The sequence below is a fragment of the Macaca nemestrina genome, chromosome 20 (assembly GCF_043159975.1).
Source record: "Macaca nemestrina isolate mMacNem1 chromosome 20, mMacNem.hap1, whole genome shotgun sequence".
In the NCBI taxonomy this organism is placed as follows: Eukaryota; Metazoa; Chordata; class Mammalia; order Primates; family Cercopithecidae; genus Macaca; species Macaca nemestrina.
The window spans coordinates 35,349,941-35,359,863 of NC_092144.1; the positions used below are offsets into that span (position 1 = coordinate 35,349,941).

The 9,923-nt window shown below is 39.7% G+C and overlaps 1 pseudogene; it reads right to left on the reverse strand.

Moving 5' to 3' along the window:
- Window positions 1–4,122: 4,122 nt before the first annotated feature.
- Window positions 4,123–5,123, reverse strand: LOC139360475 (uncharacterized; annotated as a pseudogene).
- Between the last annotated feature and the right edge of the window lie 4,800 nt (window positions 5,124–9,923).

A 9,923-nucleotide genomic window follows, 5' to 3' on the forward strand; every position in this document is an offset into this window, starting at 1 on the left:
TCTGAGGATATTTCCTTTTTCACCATAGCCCCCTAAGGGCTTCCAAATATCTCTTTGCAAATTCAACAAGAACTGTCTTAGCGAAAGGCTTCTTCAGGGGAAAGCTGTAACTCTGTGAGATGATTTCACAGAACACAAAGAAGTTTCTCAGAAAGTTTCTTTCTCTTTCTTATCGGAGGATATTTCCTTTGACCCTATAGTCTTCATAGGGATCCGCAATATCTGTTCTCAGATTCCACAGAAATAAGGCTAGCAAAGAGATCGACGAATACAGATGTAACTCTGTGAGATGAATTAACAGAACATTCAGCATTTTCTCAGAAAGCTTCATTCCGGATTTCATCTGAGGATATTTCCTTTTTCACCATAGCACTCTATGCGCTTCCAAATATCACTTTGCCAATTCCACAAGAACTGGCTTAGCGAAAGGCTTCTTGAGGGGAAAGCTGTAACTCTGTCAGATGATTTCACAGAACACAAAGAAGTTTCTCAGAAATCTTCTTTCTCTTTGTTATCGGAGGATATTTTCTTTGGCCCTGTAGTCTTCAAAGGGATACGAAAAATCTGTTCTCAGATTCCACAGAAATAAGGCTGGCAAAGAGACCCAGGAAATACAGATGTAACTCTGTGAGTGTAAGTCACACATGAGGGAGCAGTTTCTCAGAAATCTTCTTTCCAGTTTTCATCTGAGGATATTTCCTTTTTCACCATGGCCCTCTATGGGCTTCCAAATATCACTATGCCAATTCCACAAGAACTGTCTTAGCGAAAGGCTTCTTGAGGGGAAAGCGTTAACTCTGTGAGATGATTTCTGAGAACACAAAGATGTTTCTCAGAAAGCTTCTTTCTCTTTGTTATCGGAGGATATTTCCTTTGGAACTATAGTCTTCAAAGGGAACCGAATTATCTGTTCTCAGATTTCACAGAAATAAGTCTAGCAAAGAGATCCACGACATACAGATGTAACTCTGTGAGTGGAAGTCACACATTACGGAGCAGTTTCTCAGAAAGCATCTTTCCAGATTTCATCTGAGGATATTTCCTTTTTCAACATAGACCTCTAAGGGCTTCCAAATATCACTATGCCAAATCCACAAGAACTGTCTTAGCGAAAGGCTTCTTGAGGGGAAAGCGGTAACTCTGTGAGATGATTTCTCAGAACACAAAGATGTTTCTCCGAAAGCTTCTTTCTCTTTGTTATCGGAGGATATTTCCTTTGGACCTATAGTCTTCAAAGGGAACCGAATTATCTGTTCTCAGATTCCACAGAAATAAGTCTAGCAAAGAGATCCACGACGTACAGATGTAACTCTGTGAGATGAATTAACAGAACAATCAGCAGATTCTCACAAAGCTTCTTTCTAGTTTTCATCTAAGGATATTTCCTTTTTCAGCAATGCCCTCTATGTTCTTCCAAATATCACTTTGCCAATTCCACAAGAACTGTCTTAGCGAAAGCCTTCTTGAGGGGAGAGCTGTAACTCTGTGAGATGATTTCTCAGAACACAAAGATGTTTCTCAGAAAGCTTCTTTCTCTTTGTTATCGGAGGATATTTCCTTTGGCCCTATAGTCTTCAAAGGGATCCGAAATATCTCTTCTCAGAATCCACAGAAATAAGGCTAGCAAAGAGATCCACGAAATACAGATGTAACTCTGTGAGATGAATTAACAGAACAATCAGCAGATTCTCACAAAGCTTCTTTCTAGTTTTCATCTGAGGATATTTCCTTTTTCACCAATGCCCTCTTTGTTCTTCCAAATATCACTTTGCCAATTCCACAAGAACTGTCTTAGCGAAAGGCTTCTTGAGGGGAAAGCTGTAACTCTGTGAGATGATTTCACAGAACACAAAGAATTTTCTCAGAAATCTTCTTTCTCTTTGTTATTGGAGGATATTTTCTTTGGCCCTATAGTCTTCAAAGGGATCCGAAATATCTGCTCTCAGATTCCACAGAAATAAGGCTAGCAAAGAGTTCCACGAAATACAGATGTAACTCTATGAGTGGAATCAGACATCACAGAGCAGTTTCTCAGAAAGCTTCTTTCTAGATTTCATCTGAGGATATTTCCTTTTTCACCATAGCCCTCTATGGGCTTCCAAATATCACTATGCCAATTCCACAAGAACTGTCTTAGCGAAAGGCTTCTTGAGGGGAAAGCTGTAACTCTGTGAGATGATTTCACAGAACCCAAAGAAGTTTCTCAGAAAGCTTCTTTCTCTTTGTTATCGGAGGATATTTTCTTTGGCCCTGTAGTCTTCATAGGGATCCGAAATGTCTGTTCTCAGATTCCACAGAAATAAGGCTAACAAAGAGATACACGAAAGACAGATGTAACTATGTGAGATGAATTAACATAACACTCAGCAGTTTCTCATAAAGCTTCTTTCCAGATTTCATCTGAGGATATTTCCTTTTTCACCATAGCCCTATATGGGCTTCCAAATATCACTTTGCCAATTCCACAAGAACTGTCTTAGCGAAAGGCTTCTTGAGGGGAAAGCTGTAACTCTGTGAGATGATTTCACAGAACAAAAAGAAGTTTCTCAGAAAGCTTCTTTCTCTTTGTTATCGGAGGATATTTCCTTTGGCACCAGAGTCTTCAAAGGGATCGGAAATACCTGTTCTCAGATTCCACAGAAATAAGGCTAGCAAAGAGATCCACGAAATACAGATGTAAATATGTGAGATGAATTAAAAGAACACTAAGCATTTTCTGAGAAATCTTATTTCCAGAAAAAATCTGAGGATATTTCCTTTTTCACCATTGCGCTCTATGGTCTTCCACATATCACTGTGCCAATTCCACAAGAACTGTCTTAGCGAAAGGCATCTTGAGGGGAAAGCTGTAACTCTGTGAGATGATTTCACAGGACACAAAGAAGTTTCTCAGAAAGCTTCTTTCTCTTTGTTATCGCAGGATATTTCCTTTGGCCCTACAGTCTTCAAAGGGATCCGAAATATCTGTTCTCAGATTCCACAGAAATAAGGCTAGCAAAGAGATCTACGAAATACAGATGTAACTCTCTGAGTGGAAGTCACACATCACCGAGCAGTTTCTCAGAGAGCTTCTTTCCAGATTTCATCTCAGGATATTTCCTTTTTCACCATAGTCCTCTATGGGCAACCAAATATCACTTTGCCAATTCCACAAGAACTGTCTTAGCGAAAGGCTTCTTGAGGGGAAAGCGGTTACTCTGTGAGATGATTTCACAGAACACAAAGAAGTTTCTCAGAAAGCTTCTTTCTCTTTGTTATCGGAGGATATTTCCTTTGGCCCTATAGTCTTCAAAGGGATCCGAAATATCTGTTCTCAGATTCCACAGAAATAAGGCTAGCAAAGAGATAGACGAAATACAGATGTAACTTTGTGAGATGAATTAACAGAACATTCAGTAGTTTCTCATAAAGCTTCTTTCCAGATTTCATCTGAGTATATTTCCTTTTTCACCATAGCCCCCTAAGGGCTTCCAAATATCTCTTTGCAAATTCCACAAGAACTGTCTTAGCGAAAGGCTTCTTCAGGGGAAAGCTGTAACTCTGTGAGATGATTTCACAGAACACAAAGAAGTTTCTCAGAAAGCTTCTTACTCTTTGTTATCGGAGAATATTTCCTTTGGCCCTATAGTCTTCATAGGGATCCGAAATATCTGTTCTCAGATTCCACAGAAATAAGGCTAGCAAAGAGATCCACGAAATACAGATGTAACTCTGTGAGATGAAGTAACAGAACACTAAGCAGTTTCTCAGAAAGCTTCTTTTCAGATTTCATCTGAGGATATTTCCTTTTTCACCTTAGCCCTCTATGAGCTCCCAATATCACTTTGCCAATTCCACAAGACCTGTCTTACCGAAAGGCTTCTTGATAGGAAAGCTCTATCTCTGTGAGAAGATTTCACAGAACACAAAGAAGTTTCTCAGAAAGCTTCTTTCTCTTTGTTATCGGAGGATATTTCCTTTGGACCTATAGTCTTCAAAGGGATACGAAATATCTGTTCTCAGATTCCCCAGAGATAAGGCTAGCAAAGAGATACACGAAATACAGATGTAAATCTGGGAGATAAATTAACAGAACACTAAGCAGTTTCTCAGAAAGCTTCTTTCCAGATTTCATCTGAGGATATTTCCTTTTTCACCATAGCGCTCTAAGGGCTTCCAAATATCACTTTGCCAATTCCACAAGAACTGTCTTAGCGAAAGGCTTCTTGAGGGGAAAGCTGTAACTCTGTGAGATGATTTCACAGAACACAAAGAAGTTTCTCAGAAAGCTTCTTTCTCTTTGTTATCGGAGGATATTTCCTTTCGCCTTATAGTCTTCAAAGGGATCCGAAATATCTGTTCTCAGATTCCACAGAAATAAGGCTAGCAAAGCGATCCACGAAAGGCAGATGTAACTCTTTGAGATGAATTAACAGAACACTCAGCAGGTTCTAAGAAAGCTTCCTTCCAGATTTCATCTGAGGATATTTCCTTTTTCACCATAGCCCTCTAGGGGCTGCCAAATATCACTTTGCCAATTCCACAAGAACTATCATAGCGAAAGGCTTCTTGAGGGGAAAGATGTAATTCTGTGAGATGATTTCACAGAACACAAAGAAATTTCTCAGAAAGCTTCTTTTTCTTTATTATTTTAGTATATTTCCTTTGGCCATGTAGTCTTCAAAGGGTTCCGAAATATCTCTTCTCAGATACCACAGAAATAAGGCTAGCAAAGAGATCCACGAAATACAGATGTAACTCTGTGAGTGAAAGTCACACATCACAAAGCAGTTTCTCAGAAAGCTTCTTTCCAGTTTTTCTCTGAGGATATTTTCTTTTTCACCATAGTCCCCTAAGGGCTTCCAAATATTAGTTTGCGAATTCCACAAGAACAGGCTTAGCGAGCGGCCTCTTGTGGGGAAAGCTGTAACTCTGTGAGATGAATTCACAGAACACTAAGCAGTTTCTCAGAAATATTCTTTCCAGATTCATCTGAGGATATTTCTTTTTTCTCCATAGCTCTCTATGGTCTTCTAAATATCACTTTGCAAATTCCACAAGAACTGTCCTGGCGAATGGCTTCTTCAGGGGAAAGCTGTAACTCTGTGAGATGATTTCACAGAACACAAAGAAGTTCCTCAGAAAGCTTCTTTCTCTTTGTTATCGGAGGATACTTCCTTTGGCCCTATAGTCTTCAAAGGTATCAGAAATATCTGTTCTCAGATTTCACAGAAATAAGGCTAGCTAAGAGATCCACGAAAGACAGATGTAACTCTGTGATGGAAGTCACACATCACAAAGCACTTTCTCAGAAAGCTTCAGTCCAGTTTTTCTCTGAGGATAATTTCTTTTTCACCATAGCCCGCAAAGGGCTTCCAAATATCACTTTGAGGATTCCACAAGAACAGGCTTAGCGAGCGGCGTCTTCAGGAGAAAGCTGTAACTCTGTGAGAGGAATTCACAGAGCACTAAGCAGTTTCTCAGAAAGCTTCTTTCCAGATTTCATCTGAGGATATTTCTTTTTTCACCACAGCCCTCTATGGGCTTTTAAATATCACTTTGCATATTCCACAAGAACTCTCCTGGCGAAAGGCTTCTTGAGGGGAAAGCTGTAACTCTGTGAGATGATTACACAGAACAAAAAGAAGTTTCTCAGAAAGCTTCTTTCTCATTGTTATCGGAGGATGTTTCCTTTGGCCCTATAGTTTTCAAAGATATCCGAAATATCTGTTCTCAGATTCCACAGAAATATGGCTAGCAAAGAGATCCACGAAATACAGATGTAACTCTGTGAGTGGAAGTCACACATAAAAAGCACTTTCTCAGAAAGCTTCTTTCCAGTTTTTCTCTGAAGATATTTTCTTTTTCACCATAGCCCCCTAAGGGCTTCCAAATATCACTTTGAGAATTCCACAAAAACAGGCTTAGCGAGCGGCCTCTTCAGGGGAAAGATGTAACTCTGTAAGATGAATTCACAGAACACTAAGCAGTTTCTCAGAAAGCTCCTTTCCAGATTTCATCTGAGGATATTTTCTTTTTCACCATAGCCCACAAAGGGCTTCAAAATATCACTTTGAGAATTCCACAAGAACAGGCTTATCGAGCGGCCTCTAACTGGGAAAGCTGTAACTCTGTGAGATGATTTCACAGGACACTAAGCAGTTTCTCAGAAAGCTTCTTTGCAGATTTCATCTGAGGATATTTCATTTTTCACCATAGCCCTCTATGGACTTCCAAATTTCACTTTGCAAATTGCACAACAACTGTATTAGCGAAAGGCTTCTTCAGGGGTAAGCTGTAACTCTGTGAGATGATTTCACAGAACACAAACAAGTTTCTCAGAAAGCTTCTTTCTCTTTGTTATCGGAAAATATTTTCTTTGGCCCTATAGTCTTCAAAGGGATCCGAAATAACTGCTCTAGGATTTCAGAGATATAAGGCTAGCAAAGAGATCCACAAAATACAGATGTAACTCTGTGAGTGGAAGTCACACATCACAAAGCAGTTTCTCAGAAAGCTTCTTTCCAGTTTTTCTCTGAAGATATTTTTCAACATAGCACACTAAAGGCTTCAAAATATCAATTTGCGAATTACACAAGAACAGGCTTAGCGAGCAGACTCTTAATGGGAAAGCTGTAACTCTGTGAGATGATTTCACAGATCACTAAGCAGTTTCTCATAAAGCTTCTTTCTAGTTTTCATCTGAGGATATTTCCTTTTTCACCACAGCCCTCTGTGGGCTTTTAAATATCGCTTTGCATTTTCCACAAAAACTCTCCTGGCGAAAGGCTTCTTGAGGGGAAAGCTGTAACTCTGTGAGATGATTTCACAGAACAAAAAGAAGTTTCTCAGAAAGCTTCTTTCTCATTGTTATCGGAGGATATTTCCTTTGGCCCCATAGTCTTCAAAGGTATCCGAAATATCTGTTCTCAGATTCCACAGAAATAATGATAGCAAGGAGATCCACAAAATACAGATGTAACTCTGTGAGTGAAAGTCACACATGAAAAGCGCTTTCTCAGAAAGTTTCTTTCCAGTTTTTCTCTGAAGATATTTTCTTTTTCACCATAGCCCACTAAGGGCTTCCAAATATCACTTTGAGAATTCCACAATAAACAGGCTTAGCGAGCGGCCTCTTTAAGGAATAGCTGTAACTCTGTGAGATGAATTCACAGAACACTAAGCAGTTTCTCAGAAAGCTTCTTTCCAGTTTTCATCTGAGAATATTTTCTTTTTCACCATAGCCCCCTAAGGGCTTCCAAATATCACTTTGAGAATACCACAAGAACAGGCTGAGCGTGCGGCCTCTTGAGGGGAAAGCTGTAACTCTGTGAGATGATTTCACAGAACACTAAGCAGTTTCTCAGAAAGCTTCCTTCCAGATTTAATCTGAGGATATTTCCTTTTTCACCATAGCCCTCTATTGGATTCCAAATTTCACTTTGGTAAGTCCACAAGAACTCCCATAGCGAAAGGCTCCTTGAGGGGAAAGCTGTATCCTTGTGAGATGATTTCACAGAACACAAACAAGTTTCTCAGAAAGCTTCTTTCTCTTTGTTATCAGAGGATATTTCCTTTGGCCCGATAGTCTATAAAGGGATCCGAAATATCTGTTCTCAGATTTCACAGAAATAAGGCTAGCAAAGAGATCCACGAAATACAGATGTAACTCTGTGAGTGGAAGTCACACATAAAAAGCACTTTCTCAGAAAGCTTCTTTCCAGTTTTTCTCTGAGGATGTTTTCTTTCTCACCATAGCCCTCTATGGGCTTCCAAATATCACTTTGCGAATTCCACAAGAACAGGCTTAGCCAGCGGCCTCTTGAGGGGAAAGCTGTTACTCTGTGAGATGAATTCACAGAACACTAAGCAGTTTCTCAGAAAGCTTCCTTCCAGCTTTCATCTGAGGTATTTCCTTTTTCACCATAGCCCTCTATGGGCTTCCAAGTATCACTTTGCAAATTCCACAAGAACTGTCTTAGCGAAAGGCTTCTTGAGGGGAAAGCTGTAACTCTGTGGGATGATTTCACAGATGACAAAGATGGTTCTCAGTAAGCTTCTTTCTCTTTGTTATCGGATAATCTTTCCTTTATGGCTACAGTCTTCAAAGGGATCCGAAATATCTGTTTTCAGATTCCACAGAAATAAGGCTAGCAAAGAGATCTACGATATACAGATGTAACTCAGTGAGTGGAAATCACACAACACAAAGCAGTTTCTCAGAAAGCTTCTTTCCGTTTTCTCTCTGAGGATATTTTCTTTTTCACCATAGCCCTCTATGGGCTTCCAATTATCACTTTGAAAATTCCACAAGAACAGTTTTAGCAAAAGGCTTCTTTAGGGGAAAGCTGTAACTCTGTGAGATGATTTCACAGAACACAAAGAAGTTTCTCAGAAAGCTTCTTTCTCTTTGTTATCGGAGGATATTTCCTTTGTCCCTATAGTCTTCAAAGGGATCCGAAATACCTGTTCTCAGATTCCACAGAAATAAGGCTAGCAAAGAGATCCACGAAAGACAGATGTAACTCTGTGAATGGAAGTCACACATCACAAAGCAGTTTCTCAGAAGGCTTCTTTCCAGTTATTCTCTGAGGATATTTCCCTTTTCACCATAGCCCTCTATCGGTTTCGAAATATCACTTTGCAAGTTCCCCAAGAACTGTCTTAGCGAAAGGCTTCTTGAGGGGAAATCTGTAACTCTCTGAGATGATTTCACAGAACACAAAGAAGATTCTCAGAAAGCTTCTTTCTCTTTGTAAACAGAGCATATTTCCTATTGCCCTGTAGTCTTCAAAGGGATCCGAAATATCTGTTCTCAGATTCCACAGAAATAAGGCAAGCAAAGAGATCCACGAAAGAGAGATGTAACACTGTGAGTGGAAGTCACGCATCACAAAGCAATTTCTCAGAAAGCTTCTTTCCAGTTTCTCTCTGAGGATATTTTCTTTTTCACCATAGCCCACTAATGGCTCCAAATATCACTTTGCGAAATCCACAAGAACAGGCTTAGCCAGCGGCCACTTGAGGGGAAAGCTGTAACTCTGTGATATGAATTCACAGAACACTAAGCAGTTTCTCAGAAAGCTTCTTTCCCGATTTCATCTGGGGATGTTTCCTTTTTCACCATAGCTGTCTACGGGCTTCCAAACATCACTTTGCAAATTAAACAAGAACTGACTTAGCGAAAGGCTTCTTAAGAGGAAAGCTGTAACTCTGTGAGATGATTTCACAGAACACAAAGAAGTTTCTCAGAAAGATTCTTTCTCTTTGTTATCGGAGGATATTTCCTTGGCCATATAGTCTTCAAAGGGATCCGAAATATCTGTTCTCAGATTCCACAGAAATAAGGCTAGCAAAGAGATCCACGAAATAAAGATGTAACTATGTGAGTGGAAGTCACACATAACAAAGTAGTTTCTCAGAAAGCTTCTTTCCAGTTTTTCTCTGAGGATATCTTCTTTTTCACCAAAGCCCTCTATGGGCTTCCAAATATCACTTTGCGAATTTCACAAAAAGAGGCTTAGCGAGCGGCCTCTTGAGCGGAAAGCTGTAACTCTGAGAGATGAATTCACAGAACACTAAGCAGTTTCTCAGAAAGCTTCTTTCCAGATTTCATCTGAGGATATTTCCTTTTTCAGCATAGCCCTCTATGGGCTTCCAAATACCACTTTGCAAATTCCAGAAGAACTGTCTTATCGAAAGGCTTCTTGAGGGGAAATCTGTAACTCTGTGAGATGATTTCACAAAACACAAAGAAGTTTCTAAGTAAGCTTCTTTCTCTTTGTTATTGGAGGATATTTCCTTTGGCCCTATAGTCTTGAAAGGGATCCAAAAATCTGTTCTCAGATACCACAGAAATATTTCTAGCAAAGAGATCCACGAAATGCTGATATCACTGTGTGAGTGGAAGTCACACATCACAAAGCAGTTTCTCAGAAAGCTTC